General features: G+C 37.1%; 1 long non-coding RNA gene across 1 annotated transcript; it reads right to left on the reverse strand.

Annotated features, from left to right (window-relative positions):
* Nucleotides 1-2,958: 2,958 nt before the first annotated feature.
* LOC128780959 (uncharacterized) lies at nucleotides 2,959-22,841 on the reverse strand. The gene is made up of 3 exons (XR_008426893.1): nucleotides 22,771-22,841; nucleotides 3,800-3,907; nucleotides 2,959-3,331 (listed from the first exon to the last, which is right to left on the reverse strand). It is a non-coding gene; the product is annotated as an uncharacterized lncRNA (long non-coding RNA).
* Nucleotides 22,842-22,979: the final 138 nt, after the last annotated feature.

Here is a 22,979-nt window from a genome sequence, read left to right on the forward strand (position 1 = left end):
TTGGTACAGGATTGTTGTGGGGAGGAAGGGGTGGTAAGCACAAGTGCAATACAAGTCAAATGGTACAAGGGGAGGCTCTTGACCAGAGAGACCTGTCAGTCTAACCTGGTAAAGGGATCAATTGGCTAGAGGGTGGGCCAAGAAAGTTTGGAAAGTTGATTGGTTATTTTGAAAATGTGCATGGTTCATCCCAAGCCCAAAATAGTATTTAGCAAAGAAACTCTATTTCTTTCTCAATCTCTCTCACACAGAAACACACACTGGCTCCGTTTGTTTGTGTATTCTCTCCATAGTAACCATGCAGGTCTAGCAGCTATGTGGCTGGCAGCCAGGTGGACTCCAAACACAGGCTCCAGGAAGGAGCTCCAGTGTGGCAGTACAGTCAAGCAGCCCTAAGCTACCTGGGAGGGGACTGGGACCACTTAGCTGTCACCTGAGGGCTCCCAAGGACTAAGCTTTAATAAGGAACAGAAACTCTGGACCCCGGCCTTTGTTTTGGCCTTGCTGAAGGCACAATCGTGCTTTTTCCAAGGTGGGATGAATGAAGTTGGGACACGGGGGTAGCCTTCTATTTCCACCTGAATAAATCTCACTACACCACAATCTCCCGTGCACGGGTCCACGAAATGCTTTTCCTGGGATCCAGTGAAAGAGCCCCACTTCCACTGGCAACATATCTACCAAATGTTAAATGTCTTTTAACTAGTAGTTTTTCTTCCTATAATTCTGACAATTATAGTTGCAGTTTGCATAAAAGACACCAGGGTGTTCTTTGCACCATTATTTGTAACAGCAAAAGATTAAAGACAAACTAAATGCCCGTCAATAGGGGACTTAATAAGTAAATTATGGCACAACTCTAAAGATTGGTATATTAGCAGCCATTTGAAAAAATGATTTAGAAAACCACCATTTTGCCCTGACCAGTGTGGCTCAGTCAGGTGTCATCCTGCAAAGCAGAAGGTCATTGGCTCAGTTTCCAGTCGGGGCATTGGGTTGTGGGTTCTTCCCAGTTTGAGGCGCATACAAGAGACAATGATTACTATTTCTCTCTCACATCGATGTTTCTCTCTCTCTCTTTCACCCTCCCTTTCCCTGTGTCTAAAAAATAAATAAATAAAATATTTAAAAAAAAGAAAGAAAATCACCATTTTTAAGACCTCAGTGTAATTGATTCAACCACGGGTCATCTGTGGATGCTGAAACTGAAACTGAGGGTCCCCATGATTCTGGTTTGATTTAAACTATAATTTTAACGCAAACACTCTTTTTTCTTCTTTTTCTCGGCACACTTCACTGACCTGACTTTACTTTATCACCTTGGTGACTGCTGACCCCTGAAGCAGCAGAAGACCATCACCAGGTTTTGACTAACGTCACAGGGTCTAAGCCCCTGGCAGGCTAAAGATAACATCTTAACCTAGATTAAGTTTCGATCCCGAGCCCTAAGGCGGGTTGACCCTCTTCACTACCTGTCTTTAAAAGCTGTTATGGACCTCTGGGCTCTTCCAAAAACATGTCACTGTCATGAAAGACAAAAAATAAAGTAGAATAAAATAAAAAGGACAATAAGGGAGACTAAAGAGAGATTTCTATTAAATGCAATGACTGAGTCTTGATTAAATTCTGGATAGAAAAAAAGCCATAAAGTCCCAGCTGGTGTAGCTCAATGGATTGAGAGCATGGGCCTGAGAACCAAAGGGTCACCAGTTTGATTCCCAGTTGGAGCACATGGCTGGGTTACAGGCCAAGTCCCCAGGTTGCTCACGAGAGGCAACCACATGTTGATGTTTCTCTCCCTCTCTTTCTCCCTCTCTTCCCCCTTTCTAAAAATAAATAAAGAAAACATTTTTTTAAAAAGCTATAAAGGACAGTTTTGGTGATAATTGTGAAAATTTGGATATGGGTTATGCCAGGTATTATAGAATTGATATCAAATTTCCTGGGTCTAATAATGGGGTTATGGCTTTGTAAGAAAATGTCCTTGTTCTAGGAGAAACATGCAGGTGGTGAATTGTTGTTATCTGTAATGTGCTTCCAAATGAATGACTCAGTAAAAACAAAAGAGAAAAATAAAGCAAATGTGGCAAATTTTAACCATTGTATATCTAGATAAAGGGCACACAGATATTTATTCTACCATTCTACTTTTCCTGTAGGCTTGACAATTTTTGATTATTATGTTATTGCCATTGGAACCAAGATTTTCTGCATAAGTGAAAAGAGATAGAAATATAAAATGGAATCAGTCAAGTAAAACTCTGTGATATTAAATGTGAACAGTTTTTAACATGATCTGTAGAGCCCCTGGGGAGAGGAAAATGAAATCCTATATCTAATTTTCTTATCCACAGTATTTACATAGTTATAATATATCAATGATTGTTAATGGCTTTCAACTTTCAGAAGCAGCCTATGAACAAAATGGGTAAAACTTAAATATATTACTAGAGAAATTATAAATGCCAGCCTTTATAATGTGAAAGTAAGGAATGTGAATATAAACACAGAAAGCAGGAGGAAGATGGAGAAGAGTTAGAAGAAGAGAACTTACCTTATCACTTAATACAGTGATTTTCCAAGTAAATCAAGAAATAGCATTGTTCAGAATTCAGAAAGCAGCCATCACAAAGTCTTGAAACAGAAATGATTAAAAGTGGTCCCTTCTGGGAAATCAAATTAGGGGTGGGAGAAGGTGGGGCAGTAGGCTACCATTTTCACAATTAGCCCTATTATATTATTGGGTTTTTTTCCACGTGTAATTATTATGATAAAATGTTTTAAAATAAGGAATTTTAATAAGGCAAGGGGAATGGCTTACAATTCATAATGCCTGTACAAACACAATAGAAACCTGGTGTTTAAACTACCGCAGTTTCACAGAGATTTCAGGGTGGGATTGGTTATTAGAGGATCTATTAGCGGAACAGCAGAGGAGCCTCACGTAGAGCAGGAGGGGAGGGAAGGGGAGAAGGAGGGGAGTGGAGGGGAGGGAAGACGAGAGGCGGGGGAAGGAAATAAGCTTATTAAAATATAAGGTTTAGCTGTCAGAGTAATTTTGAGAATGTACAGTGTATTAATCATATTATTCTCTACCCAGTGGTGTCCCAGCAACTAGGAACTTGAGCCAAAGCTCTAGAGAAAGATGGCTATTAATTTAGGGAAGAGCGAAATCCCTGGAGTCTGCGATTGTGTGAGCAGCGCGGCTCTGTGTCTCCAGGTGGCAGGGAGCGCTGCTCTCCTGTCTGCAGACTAGAAACCCAGGCTGGATCGGCACCAAGCGGGATCCTACTGGGCACCACGGGACCCCTCGCAGAAGCACATGCAGTACCTGGTAAATTTTGAGGGAGAGAAGATCTTTCATTGCTGTGGATGTAGGCTAAGCTAGGAAAATACTGTTTCCTTAATGTTGTTATAACCCATAGTAGCTACAGCCTGGTGCGGCCTATAAAAACATGATTAGCGCAGTTGATCTTATAGCAAAACACATTAAGGGAGATAAACAGTATCATATTATGAGTAAAGATATATTTAAAATGGAAACATAAATGCTATAATGGTAAGTCCTACATACAATCCAACAATAAAATGGAGTTTTAAGTCGACAGAGACATGAGGATAAAGCTTTCTGGTTGCAGCATTATGGGGGATAACATGGGAGTAGATTACACTATTGCTTCCGACTCTTTGGTGCCCTGACTATAAAAGGATTATGTTTACTATCCCACTGCCATCAAGTTCAGTCTTAAGACTTGCTTTGGCCTATGGAAAGTAGGCAGGAGTGATGTATGCCCCGCACCAGAGCAGAAGCTTTAGGAGACTCCTGTGGTTCAGCCACGAGCCAGCGTGTCTCACATAGAGGCTGCTCCTTCCGTCTACATCCTGGAATGAGGATCCGGAAACAGACCTGTAACCAATACGTGCCATGAGTGAGTAATAAACCTTTGTTGTTGTAAGCCCCTGGGACTTCCGGGGTTGTTTGTTCTGCAACATAACATAGTGAAAGCTAACTAATATGTAATAGAGCATAATCTTCAAACCCTTTGCTAGATCCAACACCTAGAAAAGCCAGTTGAATTATAGCAAACATTTAAAACACATATTTCAACTCCTTCAGGACTTCTAAATTAACTGAAACAAAGTGTAAGTGCTTCAAAAGATGATGCAGCTATAAATAGTAATAAGAAAAGAGAAATGTAATAAATTAATCTAAAAAAAGAAGTAGGTAATATTTTAAAGACAAGCAAGAAAAAGGGAAATATTAAAAATAAAAGCAGCAATAAACAAAGTGGGGTAATAGAAATGCAGAACACTAAATACATGCACCTAATGGCTGTTTCATTTAAAATTTTTTTCTAAAATGTAGCCCATTCATTTTGTGGTCCCTCTCTTTTACTATGAGGCTTAATTTAGCAAATGTCATGGGTTTAATGTTCACTTTGAGAAAATGGATACATTTTTTGGTATATTAATAAATAACATTTAATAACAAATTAAGGTTATATACAGAAACTATTTAAATTCTAAACAAATGTTTATGCTTCCTTCTGAAATAAAACAGAATATATTCTCTACCCCAAACTCTCCATCGTGGCCATCAAGTTGCCATGACCCAGGTCAGTGTTTTTCAGTTGAGGGTTGCAACCTGCTGGTGAATCATGAAATCAGTTTAGTGGGTTGAAATTTGCAACAGAAAATAGAAGAGAATAGAACTGAAAAATCAGAGTGCAATACATGTGGTAAAGCTAGGTACTATTTCATGAAATGTTAGTGTAGTTATATAATATGTTTGTGTGTGCATGTGTGTGGAGTGGCTGAGCAGCAGGTAGTGGCGGGAAATGTGTATGTGCCCTAGGTTGAAATAAAAATGTATGTCTTAACTGTGGGTGGGTTGGAGTCAAAAAAATTTGAAAATCAACCATTTAGGTCCCTGTAACCAGAGGTAATGTTCAAAATACGTCACAACTGGTAAAGCTTGAGCATCACGCAGTCAGAACTAAAGCTGGCTGCGGCTTGGGAACAGTTGCCCGGGAAACTCTGCTATGCCAGGAGTGGTCCCTTTTGTTACTGGACTGAGGCCCAGGGAAGCATAAGGATGGTACAGCCAGCAGTGGGCTTGAGGCAGTAGTTTTAGGGGCATATTAGTTTTCTATTGCTGCAGCAACAAATTGTCATATATACAGTGTCTTTAGCGTTAATTTATTATCTTACAGTTCTGTATGTCAGAAATCAGGCACAGGTCTCTATGATGGGAAATCAAGATGCTGACACAGCCGTCTGCCTTGCTGAAGGTTCAAAGGGAGAATGTTTCACTGCCTTTTCAACTTCTTGATGCTGCCCACATTCCTTGCCTTGTGGGACCTTCCTCTGTCTTCAGAACCACCAACCCTACATCTCCCTCTCAGCCTCCTTTCACAGCCACATCTTCCTCTGATCACAGCTGAGAACAGTCTGCTTTTAAAGATCCATGGGATTAGATTGCATCCACTGGATATTGTAGGATAGTCTCCCCACTTCAAGATCTTAATTGCATCTGGAAAGTCCTTTTTGCCATGGAAGGTAATACTATTACAGGTTGTGGAGGTGTAGAGAGTAGACATCTTTGGGGGTCATTATTCTGCCTGCCACGATAGATATGAAAGTGTTTCATTATTTGACCACACAGCATAGCCAAACTTGTGCTGCCTGAACGGAACTGAATACAGGTCATCTGTAAAATGACCCCTTTGGATTCTCCATGTAGTCCTCAGTGAATGTATCTTGAATGTTCACCCTATAAGAGCAACCTCCAAGAGCAGAAAGGGGGAAGGTTAAGCTACACGAACCAATAGAACTTAATTCACTGCTTTCCCCTCCCCATATTTTCCTAGTAGGGTTAGCTAAGAAATGGGCTGACTACTTCAGATCCAGGAGAACTGGAAAGGAATTATGCACTAACTTAAAAAACTAACTGGCAATAATGCTCTCCCTTTTATCATATGTGAAAATTTTAAGTGCACATATAGGAAATTATTTCATTATTTTAATATTCATTTTTATTAGTTATGTAGTATGCATTTCATGCTGACAGGAAGTGGCAGCTTCAAAAAATTAAGCTCCAGAAATCCATTCTGACTTTTGTAACTCTGAAACAACTCATCATTCCGAAAGTAGTCCTGAGAACAGCCCTTCAGAGTGGCACACCACAACGTGTAGTCGTGGACTTACGGCGTCTACTCACACGCACGCACCCTGGCAGGAGCAGAGTTCATTTTAAAAGCTAATATCTTAAGTGCATGACACTTAAAAAATTCAATGTGCTTTATTATAGAGTAGAAATTTCAAAACAGTCTCTGAAATGATTTGTACATATTTACCCATAGAGTAATCATCCTACTCAACATTGCTCATTGAATGCCAACGAACAAAATGGGAATTAACTCATTTTTGAGTCAGATAAGCCACAAAACCCAAATGAACGTGAACAAAGCATTTTGTGAATTAGAGTGAGGGTGGAAGAAAGATAAAGAAGTTAAAAAAATTCCACATCAGGTATCAGCTGACAGTAATCTGAGCCTTTTACAAAGGCTACCGGATATGCCTGGATGGAATATGAAAGGAAGCTCAGTTTGGGACATAACGCTATTATACTGTTTCACTCACTTGTCTAAAGGCATTGAGGATGTTAATTTAGGTAGCTTTTGTATTTTTGGTGACTTGTTTTTCTTCCCTTATAAAGGAGAATTTACGTATAATTAGTACACCAGATTTTTTTTTTCTATTTTTGAAATTCATTGGCTCTTGCTACTCAGACAAAAGGAAAGGATTTTTATTATTGTCCCCCTATCTCCACACTCAATTTTAAAGACAAAATGTTTTCTAATTGGAAAAATGGAGTGTTTTTTTCAAAATCCTTTCTGGCCTTTCATGCAGTTAATTATCCCTGTGGACCTGTTCTGGCCTGTCCGTCATTCCCTCTGTCTGTCTTGTGCTGCCATCTGCATCTTCAACAGCAAGATTTCTCAAGATCTGATCGGGAAGAAAGCAATTAGTGCTGTACACTTCCCAATCCACTCAAAAGTAATTTTCTATCAAATGTAATTGATTAAAAATGACTAACATCTACCTAATTGATAACATTATCATGCCAGTTATTTTTCTGTTGGCATGATGCCACACTCTCCCTTCTGTACTCTGTAATTCTAGGGGCTGGAAGCCTGGAACTCCATTCCCCACAATCCTTTACCACCCAGCCTCCAGTCAAGTCTGGACGATGGGAGTCACTGGTGGGAGAAGAGAAGAAGCCATTCTGGTCCGGTAGCAGTGGTAGGGGTGTCTCATGGCAGACTGGGCACTGGTGACGTGTGCCCCTTCTGTGAAGGTTCAGTTCCTGCAGTCATCTCCTGCAGCAAATGCAGCTGGGGACTCCAGCCTAAAAGTGGTGGTAGCAGCTTCTCATCTCTGGGTAACGTTCCTTCTTTTCCCGCCCTTTTAATACCTTTGTAACCATTTCCCAGAATTAAATCCCTTTCTGTTTGAACTATGACCAGTGATTTCTGTTTTCCTGACTGAACCAATTGGAGTGATTACAGACCAAACTATTTCCTAAACTACCAGAGCTTTGGAAAATCAAGATGTTTCTAAGTGAAAATAGTGAAATGTTTCTCTGGAAACTGTTCCTCCCTACAAACTGTTATGAGGAGTTTTATGTAGTTGTTAGTCCTCAGCACCCACGGCTCCACCCAAGTGCAATGGATCACGGAGTTGAGTCCTGTTTCGGGGGTGTGAATGGGATACCCAGGGTGTAGTTTGGACACCCTGAAAAGTGGCTATGGGCATCAGTGAAAGTCCTTGACCTGTGGGAGATACAGATACTGTAGCTTAGTCTCAGGCTCTGGGATTTCTTTGAAAATTCATTGAGAACATTTAGTAATTTGCAAATGAGGAAGGAAGTCGTTCAGGCAATAGAAGGTTTAGGCACCTAACTGAAGGTAGAATGGTGGTTTAGGTACTGTCCTGCCTAGTTCTTCCTCTGACAAACATGTCCAATAGGACTCTCTCAAAGTCTATTTATGGGTTTTGTTTCACAGATCAGAGATTTGGGATGGGAAAACTCAGGAAACAGTGTTAGATAAGGGTAGCTTTCCTGTGAGATGTTAAGGTCACAGTGGGGAGGATTCCTGTGGGTGTCACCATCTCTGGGCTCCTCAAAATCTCCAATTTAGTACCACATGTTGTATTTATCTGGGTGAGCCCTTATTTAAGGTCTATCTCTCCTTGAGGTGTGTTTTTGCCCATCATTATGCTTTCAGGGCAGAAGAAAGTGCTACACATATTCATTCAATCCTTCATTCATGCCAATTTTATTGCCCATACACCAATGTAACAACAACCTCTTGTAAGCTTTAGAAGTTTATGGCAACAAATTTTCAACACTCTTTTTTTTGGGTGAGGAAGCATTTCAGTTTTTTTTTTTTAAGGAAGCTGTAGTGATTTTTAATTAACTCTATATGGGAATTACTTTAATAAATCAAAAATTTAAATAATACTATGAGGATAAATAGACATATGTCATATGTATAAACCAAAAACATTTACTGAGCACCTACTATTTCTAAAATACTGCTAAACGGAGAACTTAAATTACCCAATCTCTCAGCTTCCTTCCATCTCTAATGTTTTTTTTGTTTTTAATCTGTCTACTCATTTAAAAAAATACAGAAAACATGTTTTAATAGCTGTCAGTTTCCTGTTACATCCCTGTGTTTCTCCTTATTTCTTTATTTATTTGTAATGTTTTTCAATGCTGGTTTACATTCAATATTATTTTATAGTTCCAAGTGTACAGCATATAATACTCTTAAGGTGACTTATCCTCTAACAAAATCTTCCCTATGCATCCGTGAATGTCTAAATAGACATTGCTCTTTCTAAATTGATTTTCAGATATTTTGGAGTGTGATTTGCCTATGTTACTCTAACTCTGCTGGCACGTGTCCTTTCTCTCTATGTGACAGCCCAGTGCTCTCAACACCAGTGAGTCTCAAACTTAAACAAACATAATATGTATGAAGTGAGTAGGTATTACTTTTGATTACAAAAACAGACAACAAAAACACCTTCTATTTTGGGGAGAGGAATATAGAATACTTTAAAGAGTTTAGTAAGATGTTTGAAAATAAGGTAAATATATAAAATTGAAACAACATTCATATGTACCAACAATACTTAGGTTGAAATACATACTTAAAAAGGAATCTTAATTTACAATAGTATCATATAGGAATATATGTTAATGAAAGTTAATGGGAACCATATTGCTAATATGAAGAAAACCAGAATATTTTCCTGAAAGATACTGAGTATAAGAAAAGTGGTAGTGTATTTTGGAAGATTAATATTTAAATAATGTCATTCTCCCACTAATTAATTAATATACTTAAAGCAGGTAGGCAAAATTCCAATAAAAATACTTCAGAAGAACTTGACGAAATAATTTTGAAATTTATCTGAAAGAATAAACCGGTGAGAATAGCTAATATCCTTAGCCATTGTAAAAAAATGAGCTTATGTTACATTAATTTTTAAAATGAGCTAATCATACAAAAATAAAAGACAGTCTGTTTATTATTCCTTGAGTTCACATTATTATTTTGTTAGCCAGATGTTTTCCTAAGAAACAATGCAAACTTAAACTGTGAGCTGGTGGGGACCAAGACAGTAAGATTATATTTTATCACAATTCTAAACTAATCTTCTTAGTTACTGATCTATGGGAAGTGTAGCGTCTTGTTTCTGCTCCTTCCTGAAGCGTTTGTGAGTCACCTCTGTCACTTCCCTCAGAATGGCCTCCACCCCCAGACTCAGCATCTTTATAGAGACTTGAGTTCTTTTAAGTATCCAGCAAGTCCAATATTTCAATGTTTTCAATATCTGGATTCTAGTCACAGATAATTTCATTTAAAATTAGGTTTTTGGTTATTTTTTCAAAATTTAAGCAGGTACCATTATTTGCAACTACTGAAGATTATGACTTGAATGGTTAATTATTTTATGAAGTGATGAAGCTTTAGCCTCAAATGAATGATTATTCCTACCCCTGTAAAAAAAGTATTTTGAAATTGTGAATAAAAAAATTATCACTGAAATTATTCCTTGATCGTATTAGGATATTTGAAACCATAAAACTTTTCAAGTATACATTGCTTCTACAGAAATACAAGAAGCAAAACATGCCGTATTATTACAACAGTAGAACCTCCAAATCTTAAAATTTTAATAATAATGGAGCTGAATGTGGTAACTACATGTAAAACTGGTGCATACTGAAATGTATATTTTTAGCAAGTTTAAAGTGTAATTACAGTAATGGATTCAGTAAAATGGCTTCATCTTTGAAAAACAGTTCAATGATATAGCTGCAATTTCCATACTAAAGTGCCAGTTCTATTCTTACAAATTCTCATTACAATTTTTTTATAAACTCTTCTCAATCATTTTTTACCCATGACTATTTTATTGATATAATTATCCATCATTACACATGGCAAAATGTTCATGTCCAATAATTGAACCAAATTACTTCTTTTTAAAGGAACTAACAAAAATTCAGCAGGTTTGGATGCAAAATTACAAAGACACTTAATGGCAGCTAAGAGCATGTAAATAAAGGGAAACAACAAAAAGAGTAAAATGCCAATGACGGGAAAAACAGATTCTTCTCAGAATGGCAAGAGAATGTAGTTCAGACAGGAGGTAAGTATTAAACCAAGTTTTAAAAATGCAAGTATAAATAAGTGGGAGAAATGAGCAGAGACTAATACTGATTAGCAGTTGGGCATGGGCAAAACATGCACAAGTGAAATTTATTTATGTGTAATAAGGAAATGTTTAGTGGTGAAAGCATTCTAGCTTTTTAGTGTATCCATACTGATTAAATTTCACACTTTGAAGCTGTGCTGTCCAATATGATAGCCACTAGCCACATGTGGCTACTTAAAATTAAATTAATTAAAATTAAATAAAATAAAAATTCAGCCCCTCATTTGCACTATTCACATTCCAAGTCCCTGGAGCCATGGTGGGCTCAGGGACACCTTGGACACGAAGAACTAGGGCATTTCTGTCCCAGCAGAAAGTTCTGTTGAACAATGCTGCGGTCCATCACGAGAAGAGTCATAATGAGGGTTTATCGATATTATTCATCTGGAAGTTTAGCACAACTATATTTTTTATTATCTGAGTTATGAGTTACTTCTAGAGACAAGATATACAACTAGATAAAACAGGGGTCAGATTCCTTATTGCTTCCCTCTCTCAGAAAGACTTGCTTGGAAAATTATTATCTACCAGCACCTAAGAAATATAATAGTTTATTATGAAAAATAGATAGGAAGCAACTTTTGACCTGGTATAACATTTCAGATGCTTAATCCTTAGACATATTTTTATTCTCTCTATGAGTGAGTAAGACAGTTGAGCAAAATAAGGGATTTTGTTTGCTTTATGTAATAGTATAACCCATAGCATGCCCAGACAAAGACAATCTTTTATAATGGGTTTGGCAGGCATTTCTTTAACAAGTTGCTGTAAGAAAAATAACCTTTATTATAGTTCTTTAATGTTTTGAATCATAATATAGGCATTTACTTATTGTCATTAAAATTTTTTAAAATAGCATTCTTTTCAGAACTGCCTTTGGAAAATAATATTAAATAGATAAAAAGCAGTACATGTTTATTTTGGAACATAAAACACAGAAAATGATTGGATGCTATCCAATTCTTTTATGAGCTAAATATAGCTCTGACACTATAATCTAACAAAGATGTGACACACTAAAAAAACTTATAGACAAATCTTACTTGTGAATATTAGACACAAAGCAAATAAATGCTAACAAACCTAGTTCAAAAATACACTAAAACTGCCCTGGCTGGTGTGGCTCAGTGGATTGAGTGCTGGCCTGTGAACCAAAGGATTGCTGATTCGATTCCCAGTCAGGGCACATGCCTGAGTTGTGGGCCAGGTTCCCAGATGGGGGTGTGGGAGAGGCAACCACACATTGATTTTTCTCTCCCTCTCTTTCTCCCTCCCTTCCCCTCTCTCTAAAAATAAATAAAGTCTTTAAAAAATACATTAAAACTTTAACTCATTGAGGTCAAGAAGAATTTACCTCAGACTGGAAAACTAGTAGTATAAGGAAACTTATTAATAAAATAATAATATCAATTGATTAAATAAGAAAAATCATATGATCCTCTCAGAAGATACTGAAAGGCTACCAGATACAATTCAACACCCATTTATACTCTTAATTAAAACATATTACTATGTAACATTAGAATAAACATGATGAGTATCTGTTTCAAATAAAAAGCCAATTATATATAGTAAAGATATATTACTTATCATTATTTTATATTTGTATGTCATTTTTAGCCATACAACATATTACATTACTTCAGTGTAATGAAGTATGAAACAGAAATGAGAGAAATAAACAGTGGAAAGACAAACACAAGAATCTTATGATATTTTTTTTTAGAGTTTCCAGCCAAGATGGAGGCATAGGTAGAAACACTTTGCTTCCTCACACAACCAAAAGAAGGGTAACAACTAATTTAAAAACAATAAACAACTAGAACTGCCCAAAAATCAAACTGCATGGAACTCTGACAACCAAGGACTTAAAGAAACATTCGTCCTTACCAGTAGGAGGGGGGGAGATACACAGCCGGGTGAAGAGGACTGGTAAGGTGGCAGACCATGGAGGCAAGGAGGGGCTGCCTGACCAGGAAACTGAAGACTCAAAACCTCTAGCTGTAAAACACTGTGGGAGCTATGAAAGTAGGAGAAACTCCTAGTCTCACAGGAGAGTTCGTTGGAAAGCGGGGCTAGAGCAGAGCAAGCGAACATCATTGTTCCCTCTCTGACCCCTCCCCCACAGACAGCGCCACAAGGCAGTAACCTGGGTTGCCCCGCCCTAGCAAATGCCTAAGGCTCCATCCCGCTACAACATAACAGGTGCACCAAGACAAAGAAATATGGCCCAAAGGAAGAAACAGATCAAACTCTAGAAAAAGAACTAAGTGATGGCGAGATAGACAACCTATCTGATGCAGAGTTCAAAACACTGTAATCAGGATGCTCACAGAACTGATTGAGCTCAGTTGCAAAATGAAGGAAGAAATGAAGGCTACACAAATAAAGGAAAATACACAAGGAACCAACAGTGAAGGGAAGGAAACTGGGACTCAAATCAATGGTTTGGATCAGAAGGAAGAAATAAGCATTCAACCAGAAGAGAATGAAGAAACAAGAATGCAAAAAAAAAATGAGGAGGGGCTTAGGAACCTCTGGGACAATGTTAAGTGCTGCAACATCTGAATCATAGGGGTGCTGGAAGAAGAGGAAGAGCAAGAAATTGAATTTATTTGAACAAATAATGAAGGAAAACTTCCCCAACCTGGCAAAGGAAATAGACTTTCAGGAAGTCCAGGAAGCTCAGAGAGTCCCAAAGAAGTTGGACCCAAGGAGGAGCACACCAAGACATGTCATAATGAAGTTACCCAAGATTAAAGATAAGGAGAGAATCTTAAAAGCAGGAAGAGGGAAGAAGACAGTCACCTACAAAGGAGTTCCCATAAGATTATCAGCTGATCTCTCAAAAGAAACCTTGCAGGCAAGAAGGGTCTGGAAAGAAGTATTTGAAGTTATGAAAAGCAAGGACCTGCATCCAAGATGACTCTAACCAGCAAAGCTATCATTTAGAATGGAAGGGCAGATAAAGTCCTTCCCAGATAAAGTCAAGTTAAAGGAGTTCACCATCGCCAAGCTCTTATATGAAATGTTAAGAGGACTGATCTAAGAAATAGAAGAAGATCAAAACTATGAACAATAAAATGACAACTCATAACTATCAACAACTGAACCTAAAAAACAAAAACTAAGCAAACAACTAAAACAGGAACAGAATCAGAGTAATGGACATCACATGGAGGGTAATCAGGGGGGAGGGAGAGGGGGAGAATAGAGGGAAAGGTACAGGGAATAAGAAGCATAATTGGTCGGCATAAAATAGACAGGGGGAGGTTGAGAATAGTATAGGGAATGGAGAAGCCAAAGAATTTACATGTACAACCCATGGAACTAAGTGTGAGTAATGCTAGAGGGAGGAGGTGGGAATAAAGGGGAGAAAAAAATGGGACAACTGTAATAGCATAATCAATAAAATATGCTTTAAAAAGTATCTTATATTTTTCAGATTATATAATTGCATTGCAAGAAAATTAAAAAGAATTCATAGTTATTTCTTAATAAAAGAAGATGGGGATTAAACATTAACTCTGCAAAGATCAATATATGTCTGTAAAATCATCAAAATCCAGTATGAATATATATAAAATAAACCCATTCCCAAGTAAAATTCTTAGTGAGTGATGTCTATGATCACTATAGTGAAAAGTGCAATTCTTACTGAGAAATCTAAACCGAGAGAAGTAAATGGGGGAAACATCATCTTCTTTAGTGGGAAAAATAAATATATTAAGGATCTTTACTTTTTCAAATTAACTTACAGGTTTGATGCAATTCTAATTAAAACATTTTTTTGAGGCCTTAAGAATAATAAATTCATAGGAAAAAACCTCAAAATATAAAAGATATTTCATCACATTATGAACTACATTACTATTAGGTAATCAAATGTATTACTGTGGTTTAAAACAATGCCTTTGACTAACTACACCTTCTCACTTTCCTTTCCCCCACTCCCAGCCCTCAATACTAATAGGAAATCAAGTTCCTTAAGATATCAATCTGGTCTATCATGAAGCTGGGGCTTTTTCTATCTTTTCCTTTTTTTTTTTTTTAAACCTGTGGTCTGCCATCTGGTGGCCTGAATCAGCAACTACGTTTTCACTGCTATAAGACATCTGGGGTTTGCTGTTGTTGCTCCTCTAGTTTACACTTTTCTGGTTAGCCAAGGCATTAGGGGTGAATGCCTGGGTCAAAGGGCACTAAATGGCATCTTCCTTAAAATCACTCCTATAAAAAGTGACATGATGTCTGGGTTTCATGAAAATGTTGGTAATTGTTGAAGCACGGTGCTTTTGTGTATATTTGCAAATTTGTATAGTAAAAAGTTAAACCTAGAAACAAAACAAAAATCATTGTTCTCGCAATTATAAGTGGCCAATTATTATAAGAGAATTCTCAATCTCATTAAAATTGAATATAGGTAAATTAAAATGATTAAATATTTTTACTTTTCAGATGACAAAAAGCATTAAAACACTAATAGTTCTTTCTTAGTGCTGAAAAGGCATAAAAAAATAAACACATAATCTTTTGGTGAGAGTATCAGTTGGTACTGCCTTTGGAGGGCAATTTAGTAACACTGACGGATAATTTTATAGTTTCCAAAATGTTTCATATCCTTACACCCAGAATTCTGCTTCTCTTTTATGAAACTATTCCACTAAGAATACAAAAATACATGTACACTGATGCTTATTGCAGCACTGTTTATAAGAGCAAAATATTGGAAATGATCATGAATAAGATATTAAATAAAGGCATGTCTATATAATGAAGTACAACAGATGAATTTAAAAGAACAATTTTTGTGTTAATATTGAAAGATATTCTTGGAAAATGAGGTAAAAACAAATTGTGTAAGTGGGAATGGCCTCATTATAATTAAATAAGATAATATATTTTAATACATGCATTTAAAATAAGCTGGAGGCCAATAACCACATAATTATAGTGGTTTTCTTTAGTTCATATTAAAAATAGATGTTCAGTTTCTTAATTGTATAGTTCTATGATGTTTGAGCTTCTCACAATGTACATACATTACTTTTCCAAAAAAAGCAATAAAGATAAGATTTTAAATAAATAAATTCAAGAGTGTTCCTAGCAATCCTTAAGAAAATGTCCCAGTATTAAGCCCAATTCCCTACTGCCTCCCACATCAGGACGGTTCCCAGTTAGGATGCTTCCATCTCTTCTGAAGGTGGAGGAGGCTTTTTTTCATCCTCTTTTGTTTGAGAGGCTTGACCTCAGTGTTCTGAACTTCAAATACAAATCTCAAAATTTTCTGGACTATTTCTCCCAGAATATGCTAAGAGGAACTAGAGAAAATAGACATTCACTGGCTTCCTCAGTATGCCAGAAACCCACACTATCAAGTTCACCAAGCTCAAATTAGTGGCCTCCACAGCAGGTATTCAAGATGATTCATTGGCACTCAGGGAACAAGCATTAGAATTTCAACCTAAATATTTTTATCTCATTCTTCATTAATTTCAATTTTTGAATTTTGTTTTTTATTTGTATATCATACAATTTTAATATTTATTTATGGATAGGTACATGTATGTAGTTCATTAGTAAATATATATTCACCTATTAAGGAAAGTATTCAGAACTCTTTTATAATGAAGCATCAGGTCAAAAAAATTTTAGAGGCCATTAATCTAGACTACAGCTGCTTTTAAGAGAACTAAACGCAGATCTAAGGCACATATACACATGTTCTACATGTTAGTCATCCTCCCCAAAGTCACCAGCATAGGAGATAAAAGGAAAAACCCCAGGAGAATAGGTGAGAAAACATAATAAAAGACAAATGCAAAAGTCACCTTAGTAGATAGTAAATGGTAGAAGGAAAGAGAAGAAAGTAAAACAGAAAAATTTTCTACACATACACACATAAAACAATGAAAAAAAATGAAAATAATGAATAAAGAGAGGGAGGTAAAATAAAAAGAAGCAATAAATCACAAAAAGACACTGAACATTTAGTGGTGAAATGAATAAGCAAACTGCCACACAGTTGGAATTGAGAACGCACCTTATCCGGAGCTCTTTATTTCAGGGTCTGGCAGGTGCTTGGCACATAGTAAGCACTCAATGAATAAAGAAAGGATTTTAAGCATTGCCATTTTACACCAGATGTAAAGCCATGATTTGAAAGGACAGTGTATTTTTATTATTTCTTTGCTAATAAGTCAAGCTGCTGAATATTTTGTTAAGTTATGAGGAATAGAAAACAAAAGACATTGAAAAGAGAATAGAAGTTCTGTGACGCTATCTCTGCAAATACAATAAAAATCTAAAAATTCATTGGAGAACTTGAAGATATGGCAGGGAATTAATTATTTGCCAACCCATGGAAACCTCCTCCACCACTTTGCTGTTATATAAACCAAATAATCAAGTAAGAATATTTGCAAAGAACCTATACTTTAGAACTTCTACATAGTCTTGTTATAGCCAGAATAAAAGCAATTTATAGGATTAAAGCAGTGACCTTTTTTTCCTCTTTATTTGAAAGCTGGCTTTGGAGTAGCAATTAGGTAGTTCATTGCTAATGTTTTACATGCTCTATAAATTACATATGAAAATGACACTTCTATTGCATTGGTATTTTTAGGCCTATTGCTAATAATATCTGTAAGCTATCTGATGTAGAATGCAAGTGTATTTTGTTGAAATTAAAAAAAAAAAATACTCTGCCAGTAGTCACACCTTTGCTCTCTTCCCCAGGGCCATAAAAGAAAAATGGATTATTTTTAGGCAATTAGGAGGCATTATATATGAGATCATCATTTACATATTCATCAAGTATTCATTGTGCATCTCTTTGTGCCAAGCATTGTGTTGGTCTTTTAAATGCATTTGTGAAATTAAAGACTCTGCTTCCAGAGGAACTCACAGTCATTTCTCTAGCCTTCCTTGGTTAAATTAACAATCTCCAAAGTATCAGAGATATATTTGTGCATGCATATGGATAGGTCGACTTATGGATGTAACACAGTAATACAAAAGAATTACTTAGCATTTAACCATGATTATTGCAGAATGTAAAATAGTTTCTCTTTAAAAAACTACACAGGTACAAATGTCTTTAGAAACTGCATACTGTGTGATTTAGCAGTGCTACTTTTAGGAAGGATAAAGATCAGGTGCAAAGATTTAGTTACAAGAATGCTTACTGTAGGACTATTTTTTAAATAGTGCCAGAAACATTCTAGGTCAATATAGGCTTATTTACATAAATTGTGTTATGTTCTCACAATAGAAAAGCAGGTGCTGTATAGACTGAATGGTTTGTGTGCCCCTAAGATCAATATGTTGAAACCTTAACCCCCAATGTGGTGTATTAGGAGGTAGGACCTTTGGTAAGTGATTAGGTCATGAGAGTTGAAGGAGCCCTCAGAAATGGAATTAATGCCCTTATAAAAGACACCCTAAATAGCTCTCTTAATCTTCCCACCTCTGAGGACACAGAGGGAAGATGGCCATCTACGGACCAGGAAGCCAGCTCTCACTAGACGCTAAATCTGCTGACTCCTTGTTCTTAAGTGTCCCAGCCTCCAGAACAGTGAAAAATAAATTTCTGTTGTTTATAAACCACCTGTGTAGGATGTTCTGTCATAGCAGCCTGAGCTAAGGCACTTGGTAACATTAAAAAAGATCATGTAGAGCCCTGGCTGGTGTGGCTCAGTGGATTGAGCACTGGACTGAGAACCAAAGGGTCACTGGTTCCATTATCAGTCAGGGCACATGCCTGGGTTGCAGGCCAGGTCTCCAGTAGGGGGCATGTGAAAGGTAACCACACACTGATGTTTCTCTCCCTCTCTTTTTCTCTCCCTTCCTCTCTCTAAAAAAAGTAAATAAAATCTTTAAAAAAACAGGTCATGTAGATATGTTTTGATTGACAGGGAAAAATTTCTGTGGTGTGTTATAAAGTGAAATGGGGAGTTACCTTGTTGCTTAAGTATCAGATACAGGGAGCTGCCAGCCCTGACTCTGCTCTGACATTGGGCAAGAAACTTGACATCATACAGTCTCAGTTTTCCCATCTGTAATGGGATGAATTATGTCCCTCAAATTCATGTGTCAAAGTCCTAACCCTTAGTTCCTAAGAGTTTGACTGTATTTGGAGATAGGACCTTTAAAGGGTAATGAAGTTAAAATAAAACCTTTAAACTAGGCCCAAATCCAATATGAATATGTAGGGAAGGAAAAAGAAAATCATTTTCTCTGTCCTCTTAGGTTTCGTAGCTAGGGCCTGTGAATTAAACTGACAAAAAACAAATTAACAGGAGAGAAGGAATATAATTTTATTAATATTTAAAGTTTTATGTGTATAATGGCTTCACAGAAAAGAAGTGAAAAAGTCAAGAGTAGACAGGGCTTACATACTATTTTAACAAAGAGTGATAAATGGTAAATGAGTAGCAAAGGAAAGGGGATTTGCTTGGGTTTTTAATTGTGCAAGAGTGACTAGGAAGTACATGGGGGGTTACGATATTTTTTAATGGAAGATAAAGATTATTTTAGTAAGGTCTGTTAATGCAGACTTGTCTCAGCACTGTCTCCTCATCCCCAGAGATGAGAGTGCTGTCCTCTCCTCTCCTCTTCCTGGTATAGGGGCTGTACCTTTTCCATGGGAAATTTATGCCCTGCTTTCATGCACATAGCAGAGAGCTATTTCTGTGTCTGCCGTTTTTCCATTTTCTTCAGCCCAAAACAATCAATGCGCTGAAGTGGTATATACGGGGGTATCATATTCTGATCCACTTCAACTGATGTCCTTCTACAAAGAAATTTGAATACGAATGGATAAAGAGGGAAGACCAAGTGGGCACAAGATGTGGGCAAGAAAGTAGCATCTAGAAGCCAAGGTTAGAGGCCTTAGGATAAATCAACCCTGCTGACAAGTCGATCTTAGATTTTTCTGTCTCCAGAGCTGTGTGAAAATAAAATTCTGTTGTTTAAGCTACCCAGTCCGTGGTGCTTTGTTACAGTGGTCCAAGCAAACTAATACACCATTTATAAGATGAGGAAAATATTCTTTTAAAGATTAAAAAAAACTTATTTTTAGAGAGAGGGGGAAAAAGGGAGAAAGAGAAGGAGAGAAACATCAACGTGCGGGTTGCCTCTTGCACATCCCCAACTGGGGGCCTGGCCTGCAACCCAGGCATCTGCCCTGGCAGGAGTCAAACCCGTGTTCTTTTGGTTTACAGGATAACGCTCCAACCATCTGAGCCACACCAGCCAGAGCAAGACTGAATTGCTTAACCCTTTAGTAAAGCAGAGGCTCAGTTGCCATGCAGGAGATGGGGAGAAGCAGATTTCAGTAGAACTGTGAAAGGAGAGATGCAAAATAAAGAGAATGGTTTCTTATAACCATGCTGGAAATTGCTGCTAAAAAAAAAAAAATCATCTAGATTACATAATATGTATTGAGCATTTACTAACTACCAAGCATGGCCCCAAGTACTTTCTATATGTGTTCTCTAATTAAACCTCTTATATGTATGTGTGTGTGCATGTGGTGTGTTTGTGTGCGCACACACACATATACATATATGTCATATATGTGTCTATACGTTATCTATTTTAGTCTCTTCTGCTACAACAGCCATCTTCAATATGAAAATTTGTTCATATGTAGTAGATAAAAAGCAATAAAATTGCCAAAATGAGAAGTCATGATTTTTCAAGTGATGACTATGTTTGCATTGTGGCACCACATGAAATAACACTACCTGACTGAACAAAGTGTCCTGTAGTAAAATATCTAACACACACCCACCACCCACCCCGTCTTCTTACTTTTACTCCGGTGTGCGATGCGCATCGCCCTACAGGAGTGTGCACTGCTCTTTTGTTTTTGTTTGTTTCATGATGAGCATATTGAATACATCATATTAAACCTATATAGGCATAGGCATCCTGGTTATAAGAATCCCAAGTAGTGAATGAAAAGAAAAGCCTTACGTTTTGAGGAGAAAATTGAAATAATACAATGTTTAGAAATAAATGAGAGAACTTACAGGCCTGAGGGAATCTACATTGCTTACACTCAGGAACAAGGATGAGAAAATAAACGAAAGAAGAGCTTGTGCTTCCCAGTTACCATCTGCTGTCTCGTGCAATTGGGAAGCGCTTGGAAGAGATTAGGATGTAGACTGTAATGCCAAGTGACGCGCAATGCAGTTGAATAGCACTTTGTGGCCTCTAGGCTCATTAGAAACCATACAAGCAACTTCTTTATGAAAAGAGGAAATTCGCAGAACAAAAGTGGGATTTCTATTTTAGGCTGGCTTAGGAAACAGAAAAACAGAACAATAAACCAGAGTAATCCAACTCTGGTAACACAATATTTTGCCCTAAGGATAATGATGTCCTTCTTTCATTTTACCTCTTTGTAGTAATTGAAAAACCACAGCACTTTACCACCCCAATTTTCAGCAAATGGTGTCTGGAGCATGGCTATCCACTAAGGAAAATAATTAACGTATTACCTCCCATGTAAAGTAAAACTGCTATATAAATGGAAAATACAAAACTGCTATATGGCAAAAGACATAATGAATTAAAAGATAAATGACAAAACATGTAATTGTAACTTGTGACAAAGAGTTAGAATTCTTATATAATGTGTAATAAACTCCCACAAATCGGTAAGAAAAAATAAAGACCATCTCAGTAAGAAGTGGTCAAAGGATATGAAAAGAAAACACAGGAAGAAACATAAAGGCTAATCAGCATGAACCAGTGCTCAGTTTCAAATTTAAAAATACAAATTAAAACTTTACATCATTTTTAACCTAATAGATTGGCAAAAGCATTTTTCAAAAAAGAATTTTAAGAATAAGTTCAGTTTTTCCCTTTGGAATGACTTTATTCAAAGGAAATGAGACTTGGATTCAAAAATATATGTGCAAGTATGTTCATTACAGAATTGTTTTTTCTTTTAAAGATTTTATTTATGTATTTTTAAAAAGCGAGGAAGGTAGGGAGAAGGAGAGGGAGAGAAACATTAATGTGTGGTTGCTTCTTGCTTACCCCTTACTGGGGACCTGGCCCTCAGACCAGGCATGTGCCCTAGACTGGGAATCCAACCAGCTACCCTTTGGTTCCCAGGCCAGCACTCAATCCACTGAGCCACATCAGTCAGGGCCACAGAATTGCTTATAAGTTTAAAAAATTGAAGTAATTTCATCTGGTAATTGATAATTAGTAAAATAAATCAAGGTATACATATATTTTCTTTTAGCAATTCTGGAGAATATACCCCTTGGAATAGTCAATAAAACCAACATTTCTTAAAGCCACAAAGATGTTTATTTCAATGGTTTGTAGAGGGTAAAAATGGTACAGTGCACCCCCATCAGGGAGGGAGAAAAGAAAAAAGCTGCGCACTAATGATCACATTTATGCATCCACATACGATATGTGTATACACTAACGAAATAAAAATTGACTAAATGGTAGTTCATAGAATATCATGCAGCTGTACAGAAGGAAGTTTTATATTTTTATATGAAACAATGGCCATATATTGACAGTAAAAAGTTCTGTAACTGTACATATGTGTCCCTATTTATGTAAATATATAAGGTTGGTTGGAGATATTCTGGGACAAGAAGCACTTTGACCATGGACACGCATCTAATAGTTGATTTGATGTTATCTGACCTAAAATTTAGTTACATAAACACTTAGATGAATAATAACTTTGATTTTGCCTATGAAAAGCTCCTAATTCTAGTTTTTTTTCCTACCTATGCATGAAAGGTTAAAGAACATGGAGGTACAAAAGGCAAAGCCTACAGACCCTATCAGCGAGTCTTAGACCTACTTTGCTCGGCTTTGCATTTTCAAATGACCCTTTAATTACAAACGCTTTTAGGCCAGCAGTTTGCAAGTGGTTGGCTCTTAGTTGGGTTCAAAGCCATTCAGGCCCAGTCCCTGCAAGACCCTCACCAAGCCATTTCCAAGCCTTGGCTACCAGCACTTCTCCGAGAAGGGAACGTGTACAGCGCGGCTCAGCAACTCCGGACCAATGGGCAGGAGACTATCTCTTGATTTACTGTTCTGTTCTAGCCAATAGGAAACGTTCTTCAAATGCCCCTTTCTAAAATGCGCAGGCTCCGCAGAAGCAGGCTCCACTTCCGGGCGGTTGCCTGGAGCAC

This window comes from Desmodus rotundus, chromosome 5, assembly GCF_022682495.2.
Source record: "Desmodus rotundus isolate HL8 chromosome 5, HLdesRot8A.1, whole genome shotgun sequence".
NCBI lineage: Eukaryota > Metazoa > Chordata > Mammalia > Chiroptera > Phyllostomidae > Desmodus > Desmodus rotundus.